The sequence below is a fragment of the Eriocheir sinensis genome, chromosome 41 (assembly GCF_024679095.1).
Source record: "Eriocheir sinensis breed Jianghai 21 chromosome 41, ASM2467909v1, whole genome shotgun sequence".
NCBI classification, from domain to species: Eukaryota; Metazoa; Arthropoda; class Malacostraca; order Decapoda; family Varunidae; genus Eriocheir; species Eriocheir sinensis.
The window spans coordinates 14,480,862-14,490,901 of NC_066549.1; positions in this window are offsets into that span (position 1 = coordinate 14,480,862).

Genomic DNA, 10,040 nt, shown 5'->3' on the forward strand with positions numbered 1-10,040 from the left:
AAGATAGATCCAACATTTCGATGGACTTTAGGGGCATATGAATATTTTATCCAATCCTTATAAATACAAGGGAATCCTGCTGTTGTTTTTTTTCTTCTGGTGAGTAGGTTATATGCGTTTGCATATTGATTGGAAAGAAAATGTGATGTGGGATAGAAAACCTCATTATGTGCGAGTGCTGTAGCTATGACTTGACAAAATAGATAACTTGAGGCAAAAAAAAAAAAAAAAAAAAAAAATCGTAGCAAACCATAGACATGCTAATGTCGTGGAAGTGTCCTGCATGCAGAGTGAAGGTTGCAAAGACCGTGTCAATAGGGACCCTGCTGTTCGGCGTGACATGTCACCAGTGGAGTTAAGCAGATTTTTTAAAATCATTGGTAAATATAACGGGCCACCCTATATTTACCAATGATAATAAAGTTCTGTTTAACTTCGCTAACGACTCTTTGGAACAAAGCGCTTTCTCCCGACAAATGACCCTGCGGCCTTGATTTGAACACCTGAGCAATGATAGCAATGACTTAGGTAGAAACGGTATTAGTAGGGTTGATGATGATTATAATGATGATGATATTGTGAGTACCAATAAGCTATCATCCCACCAATCCCAATTCTTGACGGATGGGGGACAAAGAATTTCTGGTATAATTCTCAGCGGCCGGCCTCGTCCCATTTCCCACCCACATGGGACCCTCCGCCCTGTATCGCTGTTTTCCACTCCTCTATTACCTCGATAGGACGTGAGCTGCGTGCCCGTCGAAGAGAGGGAGGAAGGGCACCGCGTGGGACGAGAAAGAATGGAGAGACAACGTGAAATAAGGAGGGACTACAGTCCACTACTACATGGATGGAAAGGAGAGGGGCCATGGGAACAGACTGAGATTATGATGAAGGGGAGGATGAGGAGGGAGGGACGGGTAGGGAGGGAAAGAATTGGAAGACCTACGTAGGCTGTTAAAGGTGAGATGCTGGCTGTAAGGGAGTGGGGATGGAGGGAAGTCTGCCGTCATTACAGACTCTTCTCCTTCACCATTATCACCCCCTTCTTTCGCACCATCTCTTCTTCCCTTTCGTCACTACCGTCTCTTCTACCCCTACCCCCATCACCATCTTCAGTTTTATCCCCCTCCCCGTCAATCTTTTCTTCTCCCTTCGTAACATTTCCATTATCACTATATTGCTGTTCACCATCAAATCACCATGACAAGTCGCCACTATCGCTACGATGAATATTCCACTTTAACCATGAGTCTCACCTCCATCACCAGCACCATCCAGTAATAATCAGAACAATATTTTTTATTGTAAAAATAACAATCAACAAGCTAAAGGCATCTATCTCCTCTAAAGATTGCTCCCTCCCTATAGGGGAGAGCACGGGCCTTTGCCGATGGCGGCCCGTAGCAGGGTGCCGACAGACCGACTCTATCGGCTGACGTCAGCCGAGTCTGTTTGTCGACGAGGACTGGGGTGTCTCTGAAAAAGGCATCTCGACCAGCCATAGTAATAGCATCTAGAGAAGAAGAACACGAACAATATCCCCTACGTTATTAACAACCGCACCAACACACCAGTCATTGTAACAAAAACTTAGTCATAACAACGAAAACTACTACCCTGACAACAATGATGCTGATGGTAATAATATCTACTGCAATATTTATAACGATGCGGACAAAAAAAATATTGATAATAATAATAATAATAATAATAATAATGATAATAATAATAATAATATTAATAATAATAATAATGATAATAATAATAATAATAATAATAATAATAATAATAATAATAATAATAATAATAATAATAAGAAGAAAAAAAAATAATAATAATAAAAAAAAAATAATAATAATAATTATAATAATAGTTAAAAAAAGAAGAAAAAGCAGAAGTAGAAGAAGATGAAGAAGAAGAAGAAAAAGAAAAATATTAAAAGAATAAGTCAAATTAATTATTATTCTTTCCCGTCCACTTTTTCTTTCCCTTTCCCTTCTCCTCCTTCCTCTCACGAAATGGAGGCACAGACCATTAGTTGCGTCATTATCGAAGTCTGTCACAATGGTGGTGACGGTGGTGGTGGTGGTGGCAGCGTGGCATAGGCATTGGGGGGGGAGGGGGGGGGGAGTAGTAGTGGTGAGCAGGTACCATGTTTATTATGATGGTGGTGCTGTAACTTGTGTATATGTTGTTTTCTGTGTGTGTGTGTGTGTGTGTGTGTGTGTGTGTGTGTGTGTGTGTGTGTGTGTGAAAAGTCGTACAATAATTTTGCCGTTCCAGTATTAATGTTAAGAGCGTGGTGGTGGTGATGGCGTTGGTGGTGAATGGAATTTTTGATGCAATAGTAATAACCAGCGAGTGTGGTGTTTTGGTGATGATAGTGATGATGACCCTGATGGCTATGGTGGCGGTAGAATCCTCTTCACCTTGACTCAACTCCTCCATCTTACACTTCCACCTGGACTCCACATCTACACACTACCCGTCTCTTTCCACCCTGCCTTTCCCCTCCACCTTGCCGACCTCTGCACCCTACCTCTCTCTTTCCACCCTGAATCCACCCATCCATGCACCTTGACTCCACACCTCCACCCTACCTACAACCCTCCACCCTTCCTCTCTTCTCCACCTTCACTTCACCACTCCACCCTACTTCTATTCCCCGTGACTCAGCTTCTCCGGCCCACCTCCACATCCCTACCTTACCTCTCCTTTTCACCTTGACCCATCTCTCCACCCTAAATTCTCTCTCCATCACCCTGTCACTCTTTTCCACCTATACTCCGCCCCTACAACTTACCTTCTCTCTCCACACTGTTTCTTCCATGCCCACTCTTCCCCACTCCACCCTTCCTCTCACCCCACTGGCCCCACCTCTCCATCTTGTCTCCATCTCTCCACCTATCCTCTCCCCCTTCCATACTAGTTATTTTTTCTTTTCTATGGCCCTTCAACATGCCCTCCCTCTCCTCTCCACTCATCCTCTTTTTCTCCACCCTGCCGCAGCCTTTCCTCTCTGCCCTTTTCCTTCCTACATTAACCCCGTCATTCCATCCCTCCTTTCTTCTCTAATCTGCTCTTCCTTAGTAATATGCTCTTCTTTTTTACCCCACATCCCGCCTCGCTCATTCACGTCTCTCTCAAGTCTGTCTCTCTCCCGTCTCTCAAGTCGGTGTCGCTCTCATCTCTCTCTCTCTCTCTCTCAGAAACTTTCATATCCATTCATCTATACTGCCTCATTCCATCCTAATCTTTCTCCATCCTTCCATCCTCTCCCTGCCTTCTTCTGGCTTCACTTTTATGTATTTTACCCTCTTCTTGCGCTTCTACATATCTCCCTCAATAACTTTCACCCCTTCCAACCTTTCACATTCGTCTCTCGGTTCGGTCCAATCCACGAATACCCATCCACCTTCAAGCTCTCCTTCTCCCTTCCTCCTTCCCCACCAGTTTCAGAACCGCCTCTTGTACCCAGCAACATACGAGCCACAGAATTCCTCTGCAGATACCGCTGGAGGGAGGGAGAGTGGATAGGAGAGATTCCCAAAAGAAAAGAAAACACGAAATAAGAAGGGAAAGAGCAAAAGGCGAAGAGCTGAAGCGAAAGGGGAGGAAAAAGAGGAGGCGAATTACTGGGAGAGGAAATATAGTCGGAGATTTAGGTAGAAGAAAGAAACAGTTTGAAGTTGAGTTGTAGAAAATAAGGAAAAGGTGAGGGATTGAATAGAAATAAAAATAATAATAACAAGATCGTAACCAATGGCAGATTAAACTTAGTAAAACTGTGGAAGGGCAGATAAAAGGGAGACCGGGAGAAATGAGATGAAGGATTTAGGGCGAAATCCCTTGCACTCAAGCAGAGGAAAAGGTGGGCGAACATGTCGAAGGAGTGGAAAAATAGAAAAGGGTAAACTGAATAGCGAATAATGTACGGGATAAAACGAAAGAAATGAGTAAAAACTTTAAAAAAATACGTATGGTTAGAAAGGAAAGGCAGGATCGGGGGAGGCGGGGAGGGGAGGGAGGCAGGTTAGGCTGTTTATCAATCTCATGCCACCGCCATCCGTTGGAGCCAAGTTACCATGGCAACCTAACGACAAGAGGCACCCCAGATATTCCCAAACTCGCGAGCATTGTTAGCGGTCATTTTTATCCACGAACTTTGCCAATTAAACTCCTCTAATAAGTTGCAAGCAGAATCTAAAACCAATTAACCTGACTGCTGGGAAAAGGGCGCTACTTAGGAACTCCCGACGTGCCAACCTCTGCTCTCTTATTGTTGTAGCGCAGTGGAGAGGCCTAGAGGAGGAGGAGGAGGAAAGTAGAAAGAAGAAAAAGACGAACGTAAAAAATTATACTATTACTACTACTACAACAACCACTACTACTACTACTACTACTACTACTACTACTACTACTACTACTACTACTACTACTACTACTACTACTATAACTACAACTACGACAATAAAACGGAGGAGGAGGAGAAAGAGGAATACAGAAAGAGAAAAAAAGGAGAACTGTCGAAAAATAAAGAGGGTCAGGCAGGGTGAGACGGAGATAGGATTAACGAAGGAGGAAAAATAAGAGGATAAAGAAGAGAAAGATGCTAAGGAAGAGGAAGAAGAAAGTTTGATAGGACGGAGTACCTTTGGGAGAATTAAGAGGATGGGAAGGGCGCAGTGGAGGTGTGGAGGAGAGGGGAAGGGAGCAGGAGCATGAGAAGGAGGCGTCTCGTTAGTGGACTCGTTTGCACCACCACTTGTGCGCCTCTTCCCTCAACTTACATAATTACTTCATCAGGGATCTTTCTTTCCTCTTGTTCCAACGCCGAGCCACCCTTCTTCTTCCTCTTCTTCTTCTTCTTTATTTTCTTTTATTCTCTCCTTTATTCTTTCCTTTATTCTCTTCTTCCTTATTATCTTCTTAATCTTAGTCTTCGTCTTCTTCGTTTTCGTCTTCTCTTTTTCTTTCTCTTCGTTTTTATTCACAATAATAGTAATAATAATAATAACGAATAATAATAATGATAATTATAATAATAATAACATCAATAGTAGTAGTAGTAGTAGTAGTAGTAGTAGTAGTAGTAGTAGTAGTAGTAGATCATCATCATCATTATTATTATTATTATTATTATTATTATTATTATTATTATTATTATTATTATTATTAGCAGTAGTAGCAGTATTAGTAGGAATAATAGATGTAGTAGTAGTATTAATAGTAGGAGTAGTTGTGGACGGACAACGACACTTAGGTGCATTGGTCGGGACAGAGGTGTGTAAGAAGGAGTACGTAGGAGACAAAGTAGCTGAATGGGTGAAGGAAATAGAAGCTGTATCTGCCATTGCCAAGACTGAGCCACACGCTGCCTAGTCAGCGTACACCCACGGCATCCAACATCGGTGGACGTTCTTGATGCGCACCATCCCTGGCATCAGTCCACTCCTCCGACCACTGGGGAATGCCGTCAAGAATATATTCTTACCGGCGCTGGTGAAATCTCATGCTCTGAGGGAGGAAGAGAGGGATATACTAGCACTTCCTCCAAGACCGGGGGAAATGGGGATCACCAACCCTGAGAAGCTGGCTGATAAGGTCGGTCCAAGGCTTCTTCCCGGTGGGTCCTGATGGTCGGCCCAGCCCGTTCTGGCGCAGGCGAGTGTTTATAGTGGCGCCATCCTGCATTGGCTCATGCTGCCCTCCCGGAGCTCATCTTTAATCCTAGAATCTAGAGTCCGGGTTGATAGGTGGTCTTCTGGACAGCATGTGGATAGTTTTAAGCCACTCGGCGGCGGCTGAAAAATCCCAGCTTAGTGGCACCGGTCGGGGATTGAACTCGCGTCCTCCTGAACGCTATTTGTTCACCCACTGCCTACCCAACTTATGGTGCTCTTTTATAAAATATTGGCTTCCAAAGCTTTTGTTACTCAGAAATTGTGCTTCACCTGACACACAAGTCATATATTTATGACACTTCGAAAAATTTATGGTTTGAAACCACAACGTGGTGCGAGAAAAAGTATATAATTTCTGACGATTACCAAGATGAATGTTGTCAACGTTAACAGTGTTATTATAGTATTCACTGAGTATATTGTTCCCATTCCGTCAACGTGATGGGAACAGGCCGATGCAATGCCTTGGCATACAGGCGGGGCGAAGACCACATGGATGAGATACACCCTTTCATGCGAATGGTAAATTGTACCTAGTCTTTCCTATCAGGGTTTCCATCGCCAGGCCCCGCCCCGATCATCTTCTTGGTGACTCAAATTCAGTATCACTGGAAGCTACATTTTGTGTTCACCTGATGTGTCTCCTACCCCTTACATTTACTTTTAATATATGTACATGCATCGCATGTTTTCGTGTAAGTAATTATAGCCTCGAGAAAACTACTATATTATCCAAGATAAACGAGAATCCTGCACGGTAACGGGAAGGCGAACACATGCCTCCCATTTTCCAATTATTTGCGCGTATGTGTTCGCCTCGGGATAAGAAGGGGGAGAGGGGAGCGACTGGCCGGGTGGTAGCAAGAGTTTTGAGGCAGGAACCCTTGCGCACGGCTCTCCGCCCCTCCTCCCCCTTACCTCCCTCTTTCCCCTCTTTACACTCCCCTTCTTCCAGCCTTTCCTCCCCCTCTTTTCCCTCTTGTTATCAATTGTAGGCCCAGCCATATCCCCTTTAACGCTCCATCAGCACCCTCTGCAATCTCTCTCTCTCTCTCTCTCTCTCTCTCTCTCTCTCTCTCTCTCTCTCTCTCCCCCCTCCACCCCACCCCACACATTTTCTCCTGCCCATCCTGTACGCTAAACACACATTGGTTAAAGGGAAATAATGAATACTGTTGGAAAATCCTTAGCGTTTAAAGAACAAAACCGAGCAACAGCATTTCATTTTTTTCTTCTTCCTCGTGTTTTCTTCCTTGCCTTCTCTTTGTCCACCGCTTCTTCTAATTCTTCATCCCCTTTGTATTAGTAGTAGTTGCAGGACCAGTAGTAGTAGTCGTAGTAGTAATAGTAATAGTAGCAGTAGTAGTAGTAGTAGTAGTAGTAGTAGTGGTGGTGGTAGTAGTGATAGCAGCATGGTGGTAGGATGGGGGAGTCCTACCTCATTGGGTAGTAGTAGTAGTAGTAGTAGTAGTAGTAGTGGTAGTAGTAGTAGTAGTAATAGTAGTAGTAGTAGTAACAGTAGTAGTAGTATCTTTGAATCATTAATTAGTTCACCCCCATCGTTCTACAATCTACACCTTCACAGACGGTTAGTTTTTACTAATAGGCAAGATTTTTCCTTTCATGTCTTCCTGTTCTCTCTATGCATCTTTCCTTCGTCAAGAAAAGGATCAGTGGTGACACGCGAATCGATCATGACGTCACAATGACGAAGCGATAATTACTATGATGTAGCTACATCGATTGGTGCAATGGTCAGCCAATGATAGTCTGTAATCGCTTAGTTCTCTCCTTCACCCCTGACGAGACGAGTCTTGAGAAATAAAGAACAGCCAAATATCACTGTGAATTATTACATCAACACAGTTTTACAATAATAGTGTGTGTGTAGCTAAAGTCTTAAAGGACTGTTATGAGATGAAAATGAGTCATAGGTGCATATACACGCTTTTAGTCGTAGAATTGTTCTCATTCATCACTTATCACCGCGAATTCAGTAATAATGTATCATCTTGTTTCATATGCTCTATATAATGAATATTTTAAGACGTTCAAGTAATGAATGAAGCTGGCACTGCGAATAAAATAGGCATTCTGGCTATAATTTAAGGACTAAGAACGTTACATTACGTCGTTGCATAAGTTAGTGCGGCAGGCAAACATCTCCCATTATCACTTTGGAGATACTGTGTTGTTTATCTGTTCCCCGCGTGCCGTGCTGGTCTATGGCGGTCTATGAAGCGGATAATCCAGTGTCCACCAGAGTCCGTCGCGTGACGTCACCTGACGGCAGCAGTGTTGTCAAGACCCATAATGTATATCGATGTTGACTACACTGATGCGCAGCTGGGATCCTTTTTTGACCGCGCGTGTCTCGACTTAGGAGTATATAGGTTTTGCCTCGTCCTTTCTCGCTCTTTAATCGATATAATCATCTAAAATGCTCATCTTTCATGAGATTCCTTCAACAATGATTTTCTTTTTAGTTCTGTCAGAAGGGGAGCAATGTCTAGTTATATTTAAAGTTGAAAGTTGAGGGACTCTAGAGCACTCCTGACGTAATGGCAAGTGACGAGTAGACGATTATTATGACGAAAGGAGGGAAACGAGATAGCTAACGGTGAATGGACCGTATTGGCTACACAGGTAGCGCCACACGTGGCCACTCGGTTAACTGTCAAAGCAGCACTTTCCATTGAATACAAGTGATGTACTAGAGTGCGTCTGAGGCTTCCTCCAGGATACAGGGCCTTGGAGCCGCCACCGCTCCAAGCCAAAATTTTAACGACTGCACACACTTTACTTCTACCCGATTTCCTGACTCTACTATTTAACATGGAGAAAAACTGAAATCGGCTAGGATTGAAGTGTGTGCAATCATCGGCTTGGAGCGATGGCGGCACCATGGCCGTGTATCCCGGAGACAGCCTCAGACGCACTCTAGTCTATAACTTGAATTCTATGGAAAGGACAGCTTGGAGTTGAGTGGCCACATGGGGCGCTGCCTGTATAGCCAATACGGTCCAATGGACCATATTTGGACCGTATTGGCAAGGAGTTAAAATGACGAGGCTAGATAACGAGTGCTTTAAAAATCTTATGGTGTGCTTACATTGAAGGAGGAATAGAGAAAGAAGGATAAAACACAAAGAGCACGATGATAGCGATAATAACGACATCGATGACGACACATAAAAAAAGGTGGTGATGGAGAAGCAAAAAATGTGTAGGAGGAGCGGACGAAGAGGATGCAAACGGAGGGCTGCGACATCAGTCACGACTACAGATACGTTAATTAAAAAAGGGAAAAAAAGAGAGGAACTGGAAAAGTAAGAGGAGAGGGAAAGCATGAGAAAGGATTGTGGCAGAAAGAAGAAAAGTAGGAGAAGGAGAGGAAGAGGAGAAGGAGAAGGAAGAGAAGGGGCAGAAAAAAAGGAACATTAGGAGGAGGATTAACAGCTCCTCCGTCGGCCTTGCCTCACGCTGCAAAGTAAGAATGCGGGAGGAAGGAAAGTAAACATAAACTGGAAGAAAACTGTCGAGAGCAACGGAAACTTGTGTCGCTCCCTGATATTATGATAAAAACTTAATTATATGCTTCATGGGCTTATTGAGATTTTTCGTCGGTCCTAATTACGAGGCGGCTAGGGAAAAGCAAACTTCAAGAGGGCCGCGGTAAGGGCGAGTTCTGCGCGGCTTGCAGGTGCGGGCAGGAGGTGCCTTGATACGGGCCACACGTCTTGGATTTCATTAATCTTTGAAAGCCTCTTTATTTGTAAACTCCGTCTCTGCGTTGGCATTGCCCTCCCCTGCGAGTTTCTCCTCTCCCGCGGAGGGGAAGTTTTAATAGGGAGATGATTTTATATGCGTGGTTTCATTTCACGCTAATTCGGCAAAAAGGGTCCAAGGCATCAAACTGGTGAAGCAGCCGCAGTGCATGGTTATGGGTTATCATGATTTCATTTTTCACTGCAATAATTCAAATGGCTTTTGTTCCAATAAAAAGGAAATCAATGACAAAGGGAAGTACTCTTAAATAAAGAATGGACGATAAGACGTTACCCTCTAAAATACCAGCCATGTTTTTTTTTTTTACAACAAAGGAGGCAGCTCAAGGGCACAAAAAAAGGAAACAATAATAAAAAAAAAAAGCCCGCTACTCGCTGCTCCTAAAAAAGAATCAAAAGAGGTGGCCGAAAGAGAGGTCAATTTCGGGAGGAGAGGAGATACCCTTCTCTTGAAAGAGTTCAAGTCGTAGGCAGGAGGAAATACAGATGAAGGAAGATTGTTCCAGAGTTTACGAGCGTGAGGGATGAAAGAGTAAAGATGCTGGTTAACTCTTGCATAAGGGGT